General features: G+C 42.6%; 1 long non-coding RNA gene and 1 pseudogene across 1 annotated transcript; both read right to left on the reverse strand.

Moving 5' to 3' along the window:
- LOC140740584 (uncharacterized) lies at positions 1 to 19,213 on the reverse strand. Its single transcript, XR_012101879.1, has 4 exons — positions 9,323 to 19,213; positions 5,949 to 6,033; positions 4,779 to 4,893; positions 1 to 2,678 (listed from the first exon to the last, which is right to left on the reverse strand). It is a non-coding gene; the product is annotated as an uncharacterized lncRNA (long non-coding RNA).
- Positions 19,214 to 19,467: 254 nt separating this feature from the next.
- On the reverse strand, positions 19,468 to 21,602 carry LOC140740478 (uncharacterized; annotated as a pseudogene).
- Positions 21,603 to 23,138: the final 1,536 nt, after the last annotated feature.

Raw genomic sequence — 23,138 nt, forward strand, 5'->3', positions numbered from 1 at the left:
ATTGTATTCAATATAACACATAACAGATTATGCCATCATCTGTATAATATACAAGATCATTTTCTCAATATACCTTTCATCAATCTCATACAGGATTTGGAAAAAGTTCTCTGAACGAGACTGTTCACAATCACATGCAAGAGTTTCTGTTGATATGTTATTTTACCCATTTCTCGTTTCCTCAGATTACAATCACACCTTCAATCTCTCATCAGTCTTATTCCATAAGACAAGACAAAGGAGCAGAAGTCGGTCATTCGGCCCATCAAGTCTGCTCCACCATTTCATCATGAGCTGATCTAATCTCCCCTTTTGTCCCATTCCCCCATCTTATAATTTGAATATAAACATTGAACAAATGTTTCTTCCCTGCAAAATCTGTGGTGAACATGGTCATGGTTTGATCTGTAATAGATAAAGATTCACGCCACACCACACTAAGCTGCTAATTAAGGTTAGCTCATCACATTATTAGCCAAAAATATTCCCTTGTTGGTTCTAGAAGATATTCTTGAAAAGCATAATGCTTCATAAAAAGTAGATGAACCAGCAGTATCAATGTTGTAAGATATTACACTTATGTATTGTAATGGCAACACAAAGTATAAGTCAAATACAAAACTGAAAAATATCTTAAAGTAACAAATTTGATTTCATCAACTTGGCGATCTTAATTCTATTTACATTGTGCACAGAACTTGAAATATTCATATTTAGACATTCTAATATTTCATTTGTTCTGGTTTTGAAAGATCAAGTGAATCTGCTTTCATTTAACTTTCAGTCAATGCAATCTAGTTCACAATAAATTAGAACGTAATTATCCACTTATTACTTATGTGACTTTTTCCAATTATTAAATCTCGGGGTTTCATCATCAATGTACAGAGGGAATACTAATGGTCCCAAAATGAATCCTCTCAGATACGAACAAACACCATTGTAAAAGTACACCATCATATTTCAACATTTCCATTGTAGCTATGAAGATAAGGTAGATCGAAATGTAAATTTAAATTTGTAGCTATGTGCCACTATGTTTTGTGACAAGACAGATCCATAAATTAAATGTATATGTCAAATTGCATAATGATCAAAACACATTCTCTTAAACACCTTCCATTCCATTCCCTGAGTACAGAGTGGCAATTGAAACCATTAGGAACATGATCAACACTTAATCTTTCTAAATAGACAGTCAAAATAAAGGCTACAAAAACACAACAGAAACAGAAAATAGTGGAAATATTCAGCAGGTCAGTGCTGCCAAAAAGAGAACAGAAGGATCAGTTCCAGAACATTCTAAAAGTTTATGCAAACTCATCTACCTGAGCATCAACTCTGCTTCTCTCCCATAGATACTGCCTGTCCCTTGCTATACACTTCCACCGTTTTACTGTTTTGTTTTAAAGTGCTTCAACACTTGAAGATTAAAGGTTAGCTTTATTTGTCAGATGTACTTAGAGAACTGTGTCATTTGTGTCAAATCAGCAAGGGTTCTGCTGGTGGCAGCCCACAAGTGTCAGCATGCTTCTGGCCCCAACATAGCATGGCCACAACTTTCTCACCCTCACCATACATCTTAGGAATGTGGACAGAAAGTAGAGCATGCAGAGGAAACTCACACAATCACGGGGAGAACATGGTAGGAATCCAATCCCATCTGTATTCACTGATGCTGTAAATCCAGTGCCATTACTACTTAGTAAATTTTACATTTCCAACATCTATATTTTTATGTTTTTCTAAAGAACTTCAGATGCTGGAAAGCTAAAATGAAAAACGCTGAAGCACTCAGCGGGTTGGTAAACTAAAAGGAAGTGTTAATGATTCAGGTCGATGATCCTGGCGGCCCCGTTTAGTGATTCCACCAACACTGATTCTTATTTCGATTGCCATTCCTAGCTTATTCTCAACACTACTATTACAGTTTTATAACTCCCAAGACAATATTATTATGTGGAATACAATTTGGTATAAACTCCACTTCTGTGTATTGCAAGCTACATGTAATGATCGGAAACTAGATTACAAGTTTGTTCATGTGCATGAGAAATTGCCTATTTTAGCAAACCAGATAGAAACATTTATTACATTCCAGGAACGTATCGCCAATTCACTACACGTTACCAACAGTTTACACATAGAAATCAAACTAAGACTTCGCCTTGTAAGCATCATACATAATACTTTTGATTTTAAAAAGGTTAGGAACACACACAGACCAGTTAAGGTCTCTCTGCATGACAAACTGATTCCAATGTTAACCCTACCTATTCTCCAATACAATATATTTAGTTCCAGGTGGTCTAGCATTAACACAGCATATTTATTCCAGACCAACTGTTAATTTTGTCAAACTAAGGGTTTATCTGCACAAAAAATAATTTAGGCTTTGCTCGTGTACTATTTCCAACAAAAATTAATTTATTTAGAATTGGGTATTTTTGATGAAGTTACACTACTAAAATGAGTTCCTGTACTAAATGCACTTTCATTACACTATATCTCTATTACTATGATGGCTGTATTTGAATGATGAGGGTTGATCTGAGATTCCTGAAGCTGACAGCTTGCTCCATACTTCTGTGTGCCGAGAGCCAAGATTTGGCATGTCTGTCCCCCGGTGAGTTGCATTCAGCAGTTCTTGTAAGTAATTATAGGAGGATATGATGGCTCTAAAAAAAAATAGATAACAAATAAATGAACAGAATAACAAAGCAGAAATAGCACTGATATTAGAAACTTGCACCTGTACTTCCAAATATAAAGTTTACTTTAAACAGAAAAGTTCACAAAAGGGTAACAATACCAGCTGCTATTCGATTCGTCATGTTCAGTGGTGGTTCTACATAACAACGATCTGATGAATCCGAATCTCCCATCCTTTATTCCAGTCCTCTGGAATCGATGGGCCTAACCCTGTTGTCGATGTTCTTGAACAGCATCTTGTAGTCTACATTTAACAACAAGATACCTGATGCTATCACTCTCCCGTTTCTGCTTGTAAATGAGGGCAATGGAGTCTGATACGCTGCCAGTCAGACGCAGAACATTGTACACTTCCAGCAGGTCCAGAGTCATCCAGTGCCACTGAGCCCAACATAACTCAGCCAGTCAGCCATCGCTTCTGAGAGTTTTACTCAAGAGGTAGGATGAGATGACATCAGTCATTTCCTCCAGGATCAGTTACTAGTCCAGACTCTCCTATCTGCTGTCATCCAAGACCTCCAAGATAGAGGATGAAACACTCAAATATTCCACATATGACCATAAGGTTTTGGAGCAGATATAGGGAATTCGGCCCAAAGAATCTGCCCCACCATTTTATCGTGACTGAACCACTTCCCCCTCAGCCATGCTGGCTCTCCTGAACTAAGCATGGGTTTCCAAATACTCATATCCTATCACGAAGAATATTCTCCAGCAATTTCCCAACTGACCTGAGACTCAACAGTCTATAGTTCCCAGGATTTTCCCTTGTTTCCTTCTTAAATAGAGGTACAACATAAGCCACTCATCAGTCCTCCTGAACTTCTCCTGTGGCTACAGAGGACACGAAGATAGTGGTTAAGGCTCCAGCAATCTCATCCCTTGCCTCCTTCAAAAACCTGGTGAAAAACCCATCAGGCCCTGGGGACATTTCCACCTTTATATTCATTAGGAGGAACACTCCCTCCTCCTTGATCTCCAAACACCCTAACATACTGATACACTCAGTACTGATCTCCTGGTCCTCCATATCCTTTTCCTTGGCAAATACTGAAGCAAAGCACTCATTAAGTCTCTCACTTACATTCTCCACATCCAAGCAAATGTTCCCCACCTTTATCTTTGAGCCTCCTAGATTTTCCTCCAAGAGGACCACAACCTAAATTAACCTGAGAGCTACAAATTGTTGGCTGGAGTCAGGGGTTTATGCTTTGGCTTTTGGTAGGATCATCCATGCCAGACAGGTCAAAAGGCAGAGGCCAGACCAAGAAAGGTCTACCTGTCCTCCAGGTTGAGGAATTCCACTCAGATCTAACACCCCGACTGGTAAAACATAATTATTATGCAAACAACAATGAAGAATCCTCCATCTGAGTATGAAGGTATTCTTGAGTCTCCCCAGGGATGTGCATGACTGTCAGTAGTGAAAACTGAGAGGAAGCTCCTGATATGATGAAGGAAGCCGTGAGCACCCCAGAGATGTAATGGCAAATAAGAAGAAGCTAGGTTTCTGGGTTCCCCTTTAAGCTGGAATATTCTATTTGCTTGTTCTCCTGTTCCTGTCATATTTTCCTTTTCATTTCCACAGTTTTTTGTACTCAACCTGACCTTACAAATTACTCTGGTGGGACTGCAGGTTTCTGGAAAGTGAATGCTTTGAGGAGAAATGTGTTTCAAAATAGAACAGCACCTCTGATTAGAATTTATGTAACAGTGATGTCTTCACATTGTTGATTACAACTTTTTGAAAAAGCAAATTATACCATTTCAGGGCAATTTTCTGCTACAATATGAAAGTTTTAAATTATTTTTACAATACTGCAGATAACAAAAATATTACCAGGACATTTTGAAATATAGGAATTTGAATAGCTTTTAGGTGCAGTATTTTAAGTAGCAGAATGATTATAAAAACATAAAGTAATATATATTGAAATGCCATTACATTGCTTGCTAAATTTGATGCACTGGATTCTGAATGAAATATTAGATATTAATATATTTCCTGATTTTCAAATAAGACAGTTTTGCTGACATACCACAAATGTTTTCTTTGTTTTTATTACCTATGACTCTCTTGTAACATTGTGACAGTGTCCTTTAATTTGTTGCGTTGTTTAATTTGCTGATTCAAATATTCCACTTGCAAATTTACTCTCTCATTTTCTCTGTGAAGTTCCTCTAAGAAAACAGATAAACAGAAAATGGTTCATCATTTTATAAGAATTATTCAATATTTTGGTTTATATTCAGGTTAAATCTCTGTCAAGCAACTTTGATGTTTGGTTGGTAAACATTAAAATAACAAACAGCATCAAAGGTTTTGAAGTGGCAGGGTTATTATACATTAACATACTTACTGCAATAATTAGCTCCTAAATCCTTAATATTTTAAATTTTTCCCTGAATATTCAAATTCCTAAGTAGGTGGTTGACAAAACCAAATGGGATATCTGGATTTATACATCAGATCATCAAAATACAGGAATGTAATATGTAAGTTAGCAAACTTTTACAAGTGAAACATTGCTTAGCAATTTTCAGTTCCTGTCAAGATATGACACATAATTCTACATGCAGAAACCTGATACGCCAACATCCTCTGTGGAAATAGAAATTCTGCTATTAGAGAAGACTTGTAGAAACCCTTCTGAACATTCTATAACATTGCAACTGCTGGTTCTCCCTCATTTCTTCTATTGCCAATATACTCCAGTCAAACATGATTTCCTTTCATAAATCCATATTCCACAAATTCCACCACTGTACTTACAAATGATCCTGATGTTTTGGAACACTCAAATTACAATATGTCCCATAAAAGATTATAACTGTTAAAAAAACTGATTTATTATGAACACATTTATAAAATTACCAAAAATTCCACAAATTCAAATTATTTACAAAATATGAAATTCACCTTGAGCTTCCCTTTTATATTTGCAGCCAAAGACTTTCCATTTGATATCCTGTGCTAGTTTAACACTGGCACAGATCTGCAGGTAGGCTGCCCAGAATTTCTAGCAGTTCCTGTACCACTGTCTCATGGAAATTACTCAACATGTTTTGGACTTCCACATTTGTGAGTTGGCTTTTACGCTAGGAAGTGACAGTAAGGAACTGCCCTTATTTCTCAACAAATTCACCCAAGTAAATCACAAAAAATGAATTGATCGTATAGCAAGACTAGAGGCAGTCAGGTTTGATGGTCAAATATGAATCAAAGTTTCTCTTACCAGTTTTAATATTCGATGTAGCATCCCACTTGTACTTCATTGCTGGATTCATGGAATGCTGTTCATCTGTGTCGTAAGTGAAGTTCTTTATATATGGTGGTTGAAATTAATAGCAAGGCAGGAAACTAAATTAGCCTTATTATAATCTCAAACATAATAAACAATCTTACAGCAAGAACATGCAAAGGTTAGTACCCTGAAAGTCAAAAATAGATAACTCTGGAACTACATAGGGAAGACAGCATTTGCAGAGGATTGCTAGCTTCACATTCTAGTACAGATTCTGCATGATCATAATTAGGCCGTAATATGTAGGAGCAGAAGTATGCCATTCAGCCCATCGAGTCTCCCCTGCTATTCAATCATGGGCTGATTCAATTTTTCCAATCATCCCCACACCCTCCTGACTTTACCCCATACCCTTTGATTCCCTGGTTAATCAAGAACCTATCTATCTATGCCTTAAATACAACCAATGACTTGGTGTTCACAGCTGCTCGTGGCATCAAATTCCTTAGATTTACCACCCTCTGACTAAAGTAATTTCTCCACGTCTCTGTTATAAATGGATGTCCTTCAATCCTGAAGTTGTGCCTCTTGTCCTAGACTCCCCTACCATGGGAAATAACTGCCATATCTAATCTTTTCAGGCATTTTAACATTAGGAATGTTTCTATGAGATCTTCCCTCATTCTCCTGAACTCTGGGGAATTCAGCCCAAGAGCTGCCAGACATTCCACATACGGTAAACCTTTCATTTCTGGAATCATTCTTGTGAATCTTCTCTGAACCCTCTCCAATGTCAGTATATACTTTTTAAAATGAGCCCAAAACTGCATACAATACTCCAAGTGTGGTCTCACAAGTGCCTTGTAGAGCTCTTGTATTCTGTACCTCTAGAAATGAATACCAATGTTGTATTCGCCTTCTTGACCACTGACTCAACCTTCAGGTTAACCTTTAGGGTATCCTGCACAAGTCCCTTTGCATCTCTGCATTTTGAATTCTCTTCCCTATCTAAATAATAGTCTGCCTGTTTATTTCTTCCACCAAAGTGCATGACCATACACTTTCCAACATTGTATTTCATTTCCCACTTCTTTGCCCCTTCCCCTAAACTATCTAAGTCTCTCTACAGGCTCTGTTTCCTCAACACTACTCTTTTCTCCACCTATCTTTGTATCATCGGCAAATTTACCCACAAATCCATTAATCCCATAGTCCAAATCATAGACGTACATCATTAAAGGCAGCGGTCCCAACACCGATCCCTGTGAAATTCCACTGGTAACCGGCAGCTAGCCAGAATAGGATCCCTTTATTCCCACTTTATGTTATCTGCTGATAAGCCAACGTCCACCCATGCTTGTAACTTCCCTGTAATTCCAAGGGCGCTTATCTTGCTAACCAGCCTAGTGTGGCATCTTGTCAAAGGCCTTCTGAAAATCAAAGTACACCACATCTACTGCATCTCCTTTGTCTATCCTGCTTGTAATTTCCTCAAAAAAATTGCAATAGGTCAGTCGGGCAGGATTTCCCTTTCAGGAAACCATGCTGGCTTTGGCCTATCTTATCATGTGCCTCCAGGTACTCCATAAACTCATTCCTAACAATCAATCCTAACAACTTCCCAACCACTCACTGATGTCAGGCCATTAGGTCTGTAGTTTCATTTCTGCTGCTTCCCACCCTTAGTATTTACAATTTTCCAGTTATTCGGTACAATGCCAGAATCTATCTATTCTTGAAAGATCATTGTTAATGCCTCCGCAATCTCTCCAGCTACATCCTTCAGAACCTGAGGGTGCATTCCATCAGGTCCAGGAGATTTATCCAGCCTCAGACCATTAAGCTTCCTGAGCACCTTCTCAGTCGTAATTTTCACTGCATATACTTCACTTCCCTGACACTCTTGAATGTCCAGTATACTGCAAATGAGTAATTGATGAGTAATTCCAACAATTTTCTGTTTTTATTTTTAATAAAACAATTACTGCTTCAGCCTCAATGCTTTTCAGATTGTTTGATTCAGTTATCATCAAGCAGCTATCAGTTAATTGGAATATAGATTCTATAAGAAATAAAAGTTAAAATATGAAATAGAAACACTGAGGGCATTAATAAAATTACATTGTTGTCTAGTTACATTCTTCGATAAATGTCTTTTTCCTGACCTTGCCTCTCTTTTATATAGTTGCAGAAAGTACAGAGGTTGAAGACTCACATTCCAAAGTTCAGGAACAGCTACTTTCCTACAACCAACAGCTCCTTGAAGTGTCCTTCCTCACCAATTGAACAATCCTAATCCTACCTCACCAATTGAACAATTGACATTCTCTTGCACTACCATTGATTTGTGTTTGATTGAGCAAAATATGACATGTAAAAAAGAAAGCGCAGTCCTTTTCTTCACTGTTGTATAAATTGTACTCAGTGGCCACGTCATTAGGTACTCCTGTACCAAATAAACTGACCGCTGAATGTGTGTTTCTGGTCTTCTGCTGCTGTAGCACATCCACTTCAAGGTTCGACGTGTTGTGCATTGAAAGATGCTCTACTGCAGGGTTCCCCAATTAGTTTTCCACAAGGGCCAAATTATGTCAAGCATGCCAAGCCAAGGGCCAAAACGTCCAGGGTTTTTTTTCATTGCACCAGTAAGTTGTTTTATGGGCAGAATTGGTGTTGCTGCTATTACCATTATTATTATTATTAGTAGTAGTGGCAGTAGTGGTAATAATTTAGGCCTGGGATTCTCAAAGCCTGTGTTGTGGGTCACAGAACTAAAAAAAATGCACTCCACTCTTGAAACAAAACATGTCCAAAACCAACCATTTAGTTATGACTCTAGCTATCATGACTGTCTGCTGTCACATTGAGAACTCATCTGGGACTTAAAATAATACACACACATGCACAGTAAACATGGTAGTCTTCACCACTTCTCTTCCTCTCAAAGAACACTTCTCTTCCACACAGAGTTTTAGTAGTACTGCCTTTTCCACTGTTTGTGTACTCTCATTTAATCTATTTGTTCTTTTTAATTAAGCTATGTAGCATTTGAGGTATGAAGTGTAGCTATAAATTAAATTATCAGCATTATTGTTGTTGTAATATTATTATACAAGTGTCCCCCGCTTTACAAATGTTCACTTTACGCCACTTTGCTTTTACAAAAGACCTACATTAGTAAACTGTTTTCGCATTACAAAGAGGATTTTCACTTCCAAGAAAATTTTGCCCATATAAGTTAATGGTTCTTTGCTTTACGCCATTTTGGCTTAAGAAAGGTTTCATAGGAACGCTCTACCTTTGTAAAGGGGGGGACACCTGGACCACAATAAGATTGACAAATGGACAAAAATTGATTCACTCACCAATCAGTGAGAGAAGTGACAGCGACGGGATGAGGCAATCCTTCTGACATCAGGCCTGTATTCTGTTGTGGCAATCCTGAGGCACTGGCCAAGATGTGCATTGGAGAGTCTGTTTCTGTCCTGGTTCTTGATGGAGTTCATTGAAGAAAACGATGACTCACATGTAGATGGAGGGGAGCAGTGTGAGTAGGAGCATTGCAATAGCTCTCGTGTTTTTGAATTGAGCTTGGGGAACCACGTTGATCCAAAAGTCACTCACCCCAATGTCCTTGTGTTGTGCTTTGAGCAAATCAGATGTTCCCATTTCCAAGACCTCCATCTGAAGAGTTGCCTCATCTGTGGAAGGCACTAGCATTTTGGCCTCTGCAGTCCACTGGCCGTCAGCCGAAACGGAAAATGGCTGTCTCAGGAAGAGGAGGATGTCACCTGAGAGTTTAGGGGAGCTTTCAAATCGTTCCTTGAAGTTTTCTGCCAGGCTCATATTAAGTATGTTGGTTTAGCATTGGCATGGTCCGGTAAAATAAAACAAAACCGATCAGTCCAGTCAGATTTGAACTGATGGTTTTCCTGGTCGAATTTGAGCTTTTTCGCGCAAGCCATGTTATTCTTGGTTTCGGGTCCATGACTTACTGCTGGTGACAATTCGTTTAGATGACAGGCGGGTGGCTGGTGCATGCGGCTGTCTAGTCGAGGACCGTAGAGAGCGCGCAGTAGGTTGCGTGCTCTACGGGGGCATAGGTCAAGTGTACGGTGTGGGATAAGGTTAAAATAAATTAGAGCAGCGCACGCTTTATTTACATGTTATGACAGGTGCATTCACGTAAGTGCCAATGGGTCGGCGCGGTCCAGATATTTGGTTCTCGCGGTCTGGACCTGGCCTGCGGTCCGCCTGTTGGGGTTGTCTGCTCTACTGCGACCAATATTGTAATGTGAGTTTCTGTTGCCTTTCTGTCAGCTTGAACCAGTTTGGCTCCTATGACCTCTCTCATTAACAATGCATTTTAACCCGCAGAACTGCTAATCACTAGATAGTTTTATTTTTCACACCTTTTTCTGTAAACGCTAGAGCAGTGGGTCCCAACCTGGGATTCCCAGACTCCTTGCTTAATAGTATTGGTCGACGGCATTAAAAAGATTGGGAACCCCTGCTCGAGACTATTGTGCATGAAAATCCCAGATATAGCAATATCTGAGATATTCAAACCTACTGATCAAACACAACTATCAAAGCCAATAGAACCTTTTCACCATCACTGCCTGCTTTTCTGCACTGATTTGCTGGCGTGATTGGCTGTTTAGATAATTGCATTAACAAGCAGGTGCACATGTGGACCTAATAAATCAACTACTGAGTGTAAGATCTGTGTGTTGAGCTGCTGTTGTAATTTTTTCAATGTACCTGTACTTCATATCTGTACATGTGAAAGTAAACTTGACTAAATTAATAGCAGCATTTTTTAAAAATTCAGTTTTATGAACATATTGCACAGCATTATAAAGTTCTGGTAAACCTGGCAACCGCGGACCATATGAAATGGAAGCACGCATGGTTTAAGCAGAATGTGGGAAACAGGACTGAGGTGAATTGCATGGAAAGACAGGAACTCGACACCTAATAACAAAGGGAACTTGGCAAATGTTACCTGGTGGGCCAGATGTCAAATCATCAGGACTCTTCACTCAGATTATTGGAGTTTTACTGTAACTAAACTCGGGTCTTCTGGTTTCACACTGATCAATGCAAACACAATTTCTAACAGTTCGTACAGAAACATCTGCATGATGCTAAGGTAGGGCACATCATCAGTGATGTTACCGGGAGTCATCAGGTGTTTCAGGTCTTTCAACCTCATACACTCTCACCCAGGTTGATCAGACCCCGGCCTGTGCCCTAGCAGCAACCCACGGATCTGCCCTCTTTATCCAGAGCCATCTTGACGCTTTCTGTGCTGCATCTGTGGTGGTAGAAATGGCTCTCCTCCTTCTCTCTCCCATGATTCCAAGTGCAGTGTATACTTTGCAGAGCGACTGGCCTGTAAAGCCACGACACCCGACCTCCATGGGCCAACACTTTCCTCTCCAGCCTCTTCTTTGGCAGTTGTTCTTCATGTCTGTCTGTCTGTCTAGGTACTATATCCAATGCGGTGACCATGGTTTTCCATACAGATCTATCCCTTGTTCTTTGGATGACATCATTTCCTCGATGTGCAGCCACCTGGCCAGGCTTTTGATGTACATAATCCGAGGTCTTCCTCTGGGTTTGCTCCCCTCGATCTTTCCAAAGAGTATGAGTTTTTCTAGTTCATCTTTTCACATGTGTCCTAGGAATCCGAGTTGTCTTTCTCTTATTGTTGGTCTGAGTGATCTAACTGCTTGGGCTCTTCTGAGAACTTCTTCATCTGATGTGTGTGTAGTCCATGATATTTTTAACATTCTCCTGTAGAACCATAATTCAGCTGCTTCTAGTCTCGTTTCCATTTCTGGAGAAATGGTCCAGCATTCACTTCCATAAGTCAGGATAGAATAAATGTAGCACTGCAGTATTCTGTTTTTGGTGTACATGCTCATCTTTCTGTCTGTTAAATTGTTTTCATTCTCTGGAAAGCTTCTTGCGCCATTCCTATTCTGTATTTGATATCTGTGTCACTTGTTATTTGCCTGCCAGGATATCTGAATTTGTTGATTTGTTTGATGTTTGTATTTCCGATCTTGATCACACATTGTGGGATGTTGGTCATTCTGGAGATGACCATGCTTTCTGTCTTCTTGGTGTTGATTGAGAGGCCTCTGCGATTACTTCCCGCTGCCACTATAGGGAGTAGTTCTTGAAGTTTTGTTTCTGAGTCAGCTAGTAGTACGATGTCATCAGCATATCTGACGTTATTTATATTATGGCCTCCAATTGGGAGTCCTTTGATGTCTCTGATACTTCAAGATATTTTCACAATACAGGTTGAATAAGTCAGGTGAAAAGACACAGCCTGACTCCTCTCATGATATTCCCATACTCACGCACTTCTTCTATTCTGATGGATGCTGTCTGGTCCCAGTACAAGTTTCTTAAGAAACGTATATCTTTCCCACCTATGTCAAGATCTCGAAGCACTTTCAGGAGATCTTGGTGCCTGACAGTGTCAAAAGCTTTTCTATAGTTGATGAAACATAGGTAGATGTCTTTTTGTACCTGGATGGCTCATTCACAGATCATCCGTAGCATGAAAATTGCATTTCTGGTTCCAGTGTTTTCCACAAAGCTGTATTGTTCTTTACTGATTTCTGGTTTTATACAGCATCTTGCTCTCATCCTGATTACTCTGAGAATAATTTTTGCCACGTGGCTCATCAGGCTTATTGTACGATGTAACTCACATTCTGTGCTCCGTCTTTCTTTGGAAGTGTGAGGAACACTGACTTATTTAAATCATCAGGTATCTCACCATAATCATAGGTTTCCATTTGCTATTTCTGTTATTTTCTCTATTCCAAAATCTTATAAGGTCAGTATCATTTCAACAGCAATGTTGTCTGGACCAATTACTCTGTTACATTTTGTTTTATTTATGGCTGTTTGAATTTCTGATTTTAGAATGTTAGGTCCTTCAGGATTCTTCTTTGTGTTCGGTTTTTCTCCTCTTTGCTCTTCAAAAAATTCTTTTATATATTCTGTCCATCTGTTTAGGATTTCCTCTTTGCTCAAAATTAAGTTGCCATCTTTTGCCTTTATGCATCCACTTGCTGAGCAAGGTAATTTCCCCATTAGTTCTTTAATCTTACTGTGCATCATCTTTGTTCCAGAGTTATGGGTTTGTAGCATTTCTATCTCTGAGCATTTCTTATTTAGCCATGTGTCTTTAGCTTCTCTGCATTCTTTTTATTGTCTTATCAAGTTGTTTGTATTCTTCGCTGTCTCTTGGTTTGATAGTCTGTTTTTGTTGCATCAATTGTATTATATCTTCAGTTATCCATTTCTTCTTACTTTTCCGCCCTTTTCGTGGGATGGTTTCTTTTGCAGCTTCAACCATGGATTCCTTCAGTTTGTCCCAGGAAGATTTGCCTCCTTCATCCTGCAGCAATTGAAAACGGTTTTTTCATCTTGATTGTGTATTCTGTTTTCAGATGAGGGTTGTTTTGTTGTTGTTGATAATCCAGTGGCTTTGATCTTTTTGGTTTCTTTAATATTCTCATCTTTATTTTCATTTTGCAAATGACTGGTATGTGGTCACTCCCACAGTCTACTCCAGGGTAGCTTTTGGACTGAGTTATCGAATTTTTGAATCTGTTATTGATATGTAATCAATTTGATTTTTGTTGTTCCCATCTGGGCTTCTCCATGTCCATTTCCTTCTTGGATGTTGTTTAAACCAAGTGTTGGTGATTATCTGATTTTGTTTTACACCATGATATAAGCTTTTCTCCTCTTTCATTTCATTCTCCCAATTCCTGGTCTCCAACAATAAGGTCTTCTTTTCCCTCACCAACTTTTGCATTGAAGTCGCCCATGACTATGATGACTTTGTGTTGTTCTAGGGAGTGGTAGAAGGCGTCAGTTTCTTCCTCTGAGCCTGCCGTTGTGGGTGCATATACTTGAATGATAGAGATGTTGTTTTGTTGTCCTTTTAGTTTGATTAGCATCATTCTGTCTGAGATATCCCAATATCCTAGCAGGCTCTTGGATGTTTCTTTGTCTAAGATGATTGCAACACCCTTTTCATGTTTATCTCCTCTAGAGTATATCATCCTCCTCCATGCGTTCTTCCCATGGCACGGTAAGCTCAAGCACAAGAACGTGCTTCAATGAGTTGGACAACACAGTGTCGGGCTGCAATGTAGTCTCTGTGATGTGCAGAGGCAACTACAGCTGTTTCCCAGGTCTGCTTCTAGCTTCCAGTCCTGTGCAGTGAAGAGCAACCTGGTTGTTCTGCTGGTCTTTCCCCCCTTTGACAAAGCAGATGGTGGTCTTGACTGGATTTATTTTCTGGCAGATGTTAAGGGTGCTGCAGATAGTCTCAGCAATTTTCCAGAGGACCTGGTCATGTCGCCACTGATAACGGCCATCGGCAAGAGCTCTGGGGCAGCAGCTCAGAATATGCTCTAGCGTACCAGTCTTCTCACAGAAGGGGCAAACTGGTCATACTGCAAGGCCCTGGCAGTGCAGGTTGGATGGGCTAGGAAGGACATCATAAACAGCTTGGATAAGGAACGATGCAGTGTGGATCTACCTTGCAGAGATCGTTCCACATGATCTTTCGCTTGATCACTTGCTCCCATTTGATCCAGGCTCCTTGCTGTTTCATTGCCACTGCTCGGCTGGTCCTCTCCTCCTCCACAGCTGCCCTTACTTCAATCTGGACCAGTCTTTGTCGCTCTTTCCCCTTGTACTTTGTCAAAATGGGGGCCTTCAAGGCTTCCAGGTCCAACTCTTCCCTTGGCAGCTGCCCCCATCAGCACTTTGTGGCACAGTCGCGCCTCAGTGTCTTCCACTGCAGCCTCTGCTCTCCACTTTCTTCCAGTTCTCACTGCCACCCTTGCTCTGGCAACCTCTGGATCTGAAGATTCCCGGTACTTCAGCACCTCTCTTGCCAGCAAAACCTGGAACAACTCCTCGATGGATTTCAGGGGGAGCCTCAGTTTGGGTTAGGGTTAGGGTGCGAGTATGCGGGCAGTGGGCAAAATAACCCTCTAGTGTTTTTGGATCTCGTACTGGAGATGCTGTTCACTTTACCCTGCCACTTTGTTTTGGCCCACGTTGTCATCATCTCGGTCCCTGACTTGCCTTTATTGGGATCTTACTCCTCGTTAACCTCCATTCTGGAGTTCAAGTTAAAATGGCGGAGTTATTGTTTATGGACAGTGCTTTGGATTTACATTTGGGTTTTTCTTGTAGGGACTAGGTGCTGTGATTTGGGGGTTGTGCAGTAGCTAATTGTGGGGCAGGACAGGCCTGGGGGAAGGTTTGGGTAATGGGGGTTGAGGACCCCAGGCGAAGGTAGCTGGGGTAGGGTGGCCAGTGGTATTGTGGGTGGGGGTGGGTGCGATGGTCCCATTGCAGTAGGGGGGAAGAAGAACCAGACTAGGAGTCTAATTATTGGTAATATTGGGTGGACCTGGCTCCTTGATGGCTTGGGTTTATGGGGGTGTGTAGCAGGGTTGAAGATGTTAGGTTTAGGGATAGGGTAACGGTCCATTATGTAAGCCCCTTTTGTGTGGTGTGGTTAAGGATATTCGGGGTGCTGTCTGGTTTAGTTGGGGTGTGCAGTCCATTGGAAGTTAGGGTTAGGGTAAAGGGTAGGAGTGGGGATGTTTGTGTTGATGTGTGGTGAAATTGGATCCCTGGTGGGAAGAGGGTTCAGGTTTATGGGGGAGTGTAGGAGGGTTACAGGTGTTAGGATTAGGGGTATGGCTAGGAGGTGGGGCTGTCCTTTCTGGGGACTGGCTTGAGGTGCTACCTGATTTAATTGGGGTGCGTGTTCCGTAGGAAGTTAGGGTTAGGGTGAAGGCTGGGATTTGGGAACGTTTGTGGGGTGGCGTTGTACTGGTGATGTGAGGTGAACCTGGCTCCCTAGTGGGGAGAGGCGCAAGGTTTATGGGGGTGTATTAAAGGGTTGGAGGTGTTGGGCCATGGTGTCTGGGTGGGTAGTGGGGTCACGGGATCTACCAGTGTGGGGGGTTTTGGGCTGGACTACCCAAACCTATGGTGCAGTAGTTCTGTTTTGGGGCCTAGCTGTTAGGCTCTATTCCTAAAGCAAAAAGTACCTTTCCTAGTTAATGGCTCCCTGTCTTAATTCCGTTTCTGGGTGGGTGACTGAAAGGGATCCTCCTCTTCCTTCCTACTCTGATTTTCTCAATTAAAAAAAAAAGTAAATTTTTTTTTGTGTTGGCTGTCTAGTGGGTGTATCGTATTCAGTTGGCCTAGCTTTTTAGGCCTCGTTTAAGCCGTACGGGGAATAAGAGTGGTGTTTCAATCCATCTCCTCTCTGTTCTTTTTCTTTGGGTGTTTGACCAGTTTATGTTAGTTTCCAGGCCCAATATTTTTAAGGAGTGCGTTCTATGCTCCTGGAAGTGCCTGCTAACTGGTCTGTTTAGGTCTCCTCTTCTGATGTTACTGAGGTGTCCCGTGAGTTTGGTTCTTAAGCTGTTGCCCGTCTCCCCTATGTATATAATATGACATTGTGTGCACAGGATTGCATATACTACATTCCTTTGTTCACAAGTTATCCTCTGTTCTATCTCGGCCCACTTTCCTGTGGCTCTGTTGTGTATGCTTTTTGAAATTCTTAGGTATGTGCATGCTCTGCAGTTCCCCACCTCGCAGTTTGGTGCTGCCCGTACCTTAGTGCTGACTAGTATGTCTTTAAGATTTCTACCCCTTTTGGAGGCAGAGACAATGGTGTATTGTCCAAGTGTCCCCACTTCTGCTTTTAGTTCTTCAAAGTGTTTTGACCGCCCTGTGGATATTCACTGCCATCCCATCCTGTTATCAAGGGTAGTTTCCGTGTTGTGTTGTTCCGTGGTCGGGGATTTGTGATACTTTTCAGAAAGTCAGATTTGATGTGTCCAAGTCTCCTTCAGCTGTAGCCCGTGTCTAAGTGCAGAGAAGAGGATGGTTGTGGCCTGGTGGAAGTCCTCCACCCTGGTGCAAATGCGGTGAAACCGGGTCAGCTGTCCTTTTACAATGCCTCTGAAGGTGTGTTTGGGATGGTGGCTCCCTGTGTGTAGGAGGGTGTGTGTCCGTGGTTTTAAAGAATACCTTCGTAGCTAGATTTTGCTTGCCGTTTTCTGGTGCTAGTTTAAATACTGTAGTGTCCAGGAAGTCAATCTTCTCTCTATCTGTTGTGGCTATAACCTTTATGGATGGATGATGAGTGTTTAGGATTTGAATAAACTCCTCTAATTCCCCCTCTGAGTGTATCCACACCCCCCAAATGTCATCCAGGTATCTGTAGAGACACATGGGTTTTTTAGCGCACTTTGGATAGACTGTTTCCTCCCACTTTGCCATGTATATATTGGCATAGGCTGGAGCAAACTTCTTTCCCATTGCTGTGCCCTTGACTTGTAGGTAGAATTCACCATTGAATTCAAAGTCATTTTTAGTCAGGCTGAGGTGAGGGAGTTCTAGCAAGTCCTTGTCTGGTCTCCCTCGCTGAGGGTTTTTCCGTAGGATATCCCTCACTGCCTCCATACCCGTCTGTTTCGATATTGGTGTACAGACTTTCAATGTCCATGGTGAAGAGTATGGCCTCAGAGGGCATTGACATGGAATTGACTATTCGGACAAAGTGATATGTGTCCTCGATGTAGCTGGAGTGTTTCTGTGATAGTGGATTAAGGAAGGCATCAATGAACTCCGCTATCCTGTATGACTCACTGCCGCAGTCTGACACAATGGGCCTGCCGGGTGGTATTTCCCCCGGAACAGTCCATGCGTCCGGGTTCTTGTGTATTTTGGGGAGGATATAAAACTTTCTAGCTCGTGGCTGTACCCCTGTCAGGTACTCTATTTGCTTCCCTATGAGGTATCCAGTCCTTTCCAGTTCATGCAAAATGTTCTTGATTTCTGTGTGTTTCCCAGTATATGGGTTCCTTTAGTTTAGTGTAGTGTTCCGTGTTGTTTAGTTGTCTGTGTGCCTCAAATAGGTATTGCTGTTTGTCCATGATAACTATGCTGCTCCCTTTATCTGCTGGTTTGATAACAATGTCCATGTTTTCCCTCAGTTCTTTCAGGGCTGCTCTCTCCTTCCTAGTTAGATTGGGCTTATCCTGTACTTCTCTCTCCCTCTCTCTTATCTCATCTAGAGTGCTCTCAAATTCTAAATTAGCTTCAGATCTATACCTTCGCTTGGGCATCCACTCTGAGGGAGGGGTGAAAGGGGTCTTCCTACATTCTGATTCGCTGAAATAGTCGACGAGTACCAATCTCCTATAGAACTTATCTATATCCCTCACGATCTGTTCCTTGTGGAGTTTTGCAGTCGGTACAAAAGTGAGGCCCCTGTTCAGACCTTTTTGCTGGGTTTCTGTAGGGGTGAACGTACGGGAGAGGTTCACGATGGTCTCTCCCAGTCGTGGACCCTGCCTCTCTTGGCTTTGTCTCCACTCTTGTTTAAAGACTGCATCCACCTCTTGACTATTGTCTGGGCTGTACTCTCTGTCCAATGGACCTGGTCTGTGTCCACCTTGAACTGCCTCGCCGGGAATGCAGGGATATAATTCTTTGTTTTAATAAACTTGTTTAGTTGGCCCAGGGTTGCCTGTTCTACCTCTGTCAAACTGTGGCTAAAGTTTAATTCTGGCACCCAGATCCTAGCATGGGGAAATTTAATACTGGCCACTCTTAGTAGTTGCTGAAGCTGTTTAGTAGCTGTTGCTGGTTTATGGGACCTGTTGTTTATTCCAAAGGACAGGATAACCTTCTTAGTTTCTAGCTGTGGCTCTAACTTTTCCAGGATAGCAGTGGCATGGTTGAATTTGGCTCCAGGAAAGCTGTCCAATTGGATATCCTTATTAGGGCATCTTTTGATCCTGGAAATGTTAGAGTCCCCTATAATTAGTATAGGTTTAAGGGGCCTTAGTTCCCAAGTTACATTTTTCTGTTTAGAGTTAGGATGCCTAGTTATATGACCCCCCTGGCTGTTGCAAATGAGGCTTACCTGTCCTCCTATCTGTCTCCTGTCCTGCGGCTCTCGGGCTGGGGTGGAAGACTTGCATGACCCTTGTGCACTAGCCTTGTCTGTCTGCCCATTCGTCCGGGTGTGGGATGGTGCGATGATTCCCCGGAGTCCTGGGTGGGGGAAGTTGTGGGGGCGGCGGGCCGGGACTCCGGTGTTCCCAGGCTGGACTGCGTTTCCCCAGAGGGGCCTGTGGATGGGGAGGGGGGCACCCGGCGTCCACCATTCCCCTTGCGCAGTGGCAGTGGGGCCGCATCGGCGTCGAGTGTGTTAACGAGCTCCAGCGCCCCCGTGTGGTCGGAACCGGTACTTCCACTGCCCGTGTTGCTCTGCAGGCCCGCCGGTCCCACAACGTCTCGTAGTACCACCACGGGACACAGGTTCGCTCTACTCGGTGCCGACGGACGAGGTCTCTCCCCGCGACACGGGTCCGGTCATGGCTAACCCAGAAACCGTCTCTGGAGGTCGAGGGTCTGTTCACCTCCTCCCTCTGGGATGCAGCCTCAGTGGTCTGTGGGGAGGCTTGGGTTCGGTCCGTAGCGACCTGCTTTTCTGGCACAGGTTCTAAGAGCAGATCAAAAATGTTTCTGGGCCACCTCCAATTGATTTGAAATTTGTCCTTTAAATTTAGTTTATTCCAGATTACAGCTTTGGCGACCGCTTCTTGTAAGCGATCAGTCAAATTCGATTCAATAAGTAACTCTAACCCTACTGCAAGGCCCTGGCAGTGCAGGTTGGATGGGCTAGGAAGGACATCATAAACAGCTTGGATAAGGAACTTGATGCAGTGTGGATCTACCTTGCAGAGATCGTTCCACATGATCTTTCGCTTGATCACTTGCTCCCATTTGATCCAGGCTCCTTGCTGTTTCATTGCCACTGCTCGGCTGGTCCTCTCCTCCTCCACAGCTGCCCTTACTTCAATCTGGACCAGTCCTTGTCGCTCTTTCCCCTGTACTTTGTCAAAATGGGGGCCTTCAAGGCTTCCAGGTCCAACTCTTCCTTTGGCAGCTGCCCCCATCAGCACTTTGTGGCGCAGTCGCGCCTCAGTGTCTTCCACTGCAGCCTCTGCTCTCCACTTTCTTCCAGTTCTCACTGCCACTCTTGCTCTGGCAACCTTTGGATCTGAAGATTCCCGGTACTTCAGCACCTCTCTTGCCAGCAAAACCTGGAACAACTCCTCGATGGATTTCAGGGGGATCCTCAGTTTGCAGTTATTCCCGTTCAAAGCGATGCTGCTGATGTTCCTTGGTAAACCCAGCCATCTTCGCTGGAACCGGCTGACTGCCCTCTCTAATTCAGCAACAGTGGAAACTGGAAACTCGTAGAGAAGCAGTGGTCAGTGGATTTACCATGCTGGTAAATCCATGCCTTAAACCACCCTGGAAGGCCAGTCCTGTCAATCTCTTTGTGAAGGACCAGGGTAAGCATAAAACTGGGAGAGCAGGGTAAGGTTGAATCAGCTAAACAAAACAGAACTTAATTACAACATAGTAAACACTCCTCAAACCCCCATCTCCTGACTGCGGGTTTATATTCAATGCTGGCCAGTCCATAGATTGGCCCCGTTGAGACTCTCAGGTAGAACTCGTTGTCATAGTCCATAAGGAGGCCTCTGATTCCTTCAGGAACATGGTGCCTCTTCAGAGCGTCTTCAATAACCTTGTGGGGGATTGATCCATAGGCACTGGCCAAATCCAACCACAAAACCACTAAGTCACCCTTATTCTCTCTGGCCTCTCTCAGGAGCTGTGTGATGACTCCAGTGTGCTCCAAGCAGCCTGGTACCCTTGGAACACCACCCTTCTGAACGAAGGTGTCAATGTAATTGTTCCTCAGGAAGTACTCTGTTAGGCGCTTTGCCACCACGCTGAAGAAGATCTTCCCTTCAACACTCTGCAAGGATATTATTCCAAACTGGCTGAAGTTCTCGGATTTCTCTTCTTTTGGAATCCACACTCCGTTTGCATACTTCCATTGCTTGGGCACTTTGCCTCTCTTACAGACCACCTTGAGGATTCTCCACAGCCGCTGGAGAAGCCCGGGGCAGCATTCGTAGATGTCGTGGTTGGTGCCACTTGGACCAGATGCTGAGCCAGCTCTGGCTTTCTTGGTGACTTGCTGAATCTCCTTGAAGAGAGGTTCTCGAAGGTCGAAAGTCTCTGTTGGTTCTGCTGAGGCAGTGAGGGCATCGCAGTCTCCCAGTTCAACTTCTCTGACTGGTTTACTGAAGGTGCTTTGAAGATGGTGGTCCACCTGTTCCTTCATGCAGGACAGCTTCCCGCTTCTCTTCTGACCCAGCAGCTGTTCGGTGAACTGAAATGGGTTACTGGTAAATGCAGATCTTTTCTGTGCTCTTTCTCTCCTGTGTCTCCGATGTTGCTCCACTCTTCTCGGAGTTATGAGCCTTTTCCTCAGCATCACACGCAGTTCTTCCAGTGGTGCCCTTTCCTCATGGTTTGCCAATTTATGTTGTTGTTTGAGCACATTGAGTTCTTTCCGGGTGTTTGGATTTTAGTGGCTCTGTTGTTTTTAACATATGGCTGATTGGCCCACTTCTCTTTCTCAATACCAAATCTTTCTGCTGCCACAGTTATGATCACTGTTGTCATTATCTGCAGTCTTCTTCTCCACACCTCCTTTGGCCACTGTTTCCAACACTAGATCTACGTCCTCATCAAATCTTTGCCGCTCTGCGGTCTGGCAGGCTTTGGGCCATCTGATCCGCATGGTCTGAGATGTGATGATGGGTTGCACAGCATGCACCACACGGAGGCTCTGGGTACTGTGGGGTGCTTCCTGACCCCGCCGCTCCTCTGTCTCACCAGATTGGGTATCTGCGTATCTCTTGTTGCTTTTTACACTTCATCCTTGAGCGGTGGATTTTCAAGCCTCTCTGGTTCTACAGATTTTGCCACAGATGCACTGTATACTTGTTGTCATTTGTTCATTGCACTGGGTCAGTAGCCTTGTATCCGTCCAGCTGGGAAGCTCTTTCCCCCCCACCCCCTGGGCTTCCCTGGGGGTACCTTTCCATTCTTTGATCCGTAGTCTTCTTGGGTACTCCTTTACTGGTCTTCTGGTTTCACACCGATCAATGCAAACACAATTTCTAGCAATAATTACTGAAGAACACGCACATTGTGTTATATGTTCACATCTTTTATCAGACAACTCGATGTTAAGTAACTCATGCTTATCCAATTTCATCAAATTTGGTAAGAGGCGAGTTGCATACTGTCTAATTCTACTCACTCCTGGTAACTGGATTTAGCCATAAATCCAGCTCTATTAAACTGATCAGATGGCGCAAACTAGAAATTCCTTTCAAAGATGAAATGTTGTTAAAATACAAGCTTAATTTTAACAATGACTGCAAACACTCCAAACCCTACACGAGGGAAGACACAAATGGTCATTCATGAAACAATTGACACTTCTGAATTTAATATTGCCCTTGGATATTTTTGCAAGAAATGATGTGAGCATTTTAAAATCAACTGATTTATTCTATGGTATCTACATGATTCATATCAGCTTGGGAAAATTCTGGGTAATAGATGCCTTCAAGTTCAGACACTTTCATGAGAAATGATGGCAGTTCAGCTTCAACCTGTTTGCATTTCCCATTAAGTTCGGGCAGTTAGATCCAATGGTCAAGCTGAAATCGGCTTGTGAGTTGGAGTATTTGCAAAGTCACTGGTCAGATTTAACACAAATGTTTGCCACCTAGTTCCAATCGCCATGCTGGATCTTTACAAATTACTTCTGTTAAAATAGTGATGATGCTGATGGATTCTGGAGTATACCCAAAATAAACTGCAATAAAAACAAATGGATGGAATTTTTACACAAGGGGTTTCTCTCCAAACACAAAATGCAAAATATAGAAACCAACAAAACATATCGATAGATACCAAAAAGATGTATCACTAATGCATTTAATAATGATTGACAACCTTATTTAGTTAAATGCGGAACAATGGCTACACCAGTTGGGGTAACTGGCTTCTCAGCTTTGTACCTACCATCCCTGGACTCAATGTGTGGAAGCCCGCAACCTGCTGAAGTGTGGTTCTCTTATGGAACTTCTGGTTAGCTATTAACATGATACAGACCATCAAAGATTTAGAGATTTCAGTGGAAAT

Source organism: Hemitrygon akajei, chromosome 17, assembly GCF_048418815.1.
Source record: "Hemitrygon akajei chromosome 17, sHemAka1.3, whole genome shotgun sequence".
Taxonomy (NCBI): domain Eukaryota; kingdom Metazoa; phylum Chordata; class Chondrichthyes; order Myliobatiformes; family Dasyatidae; genus Hemitrygon; species Hemitrygon akajei.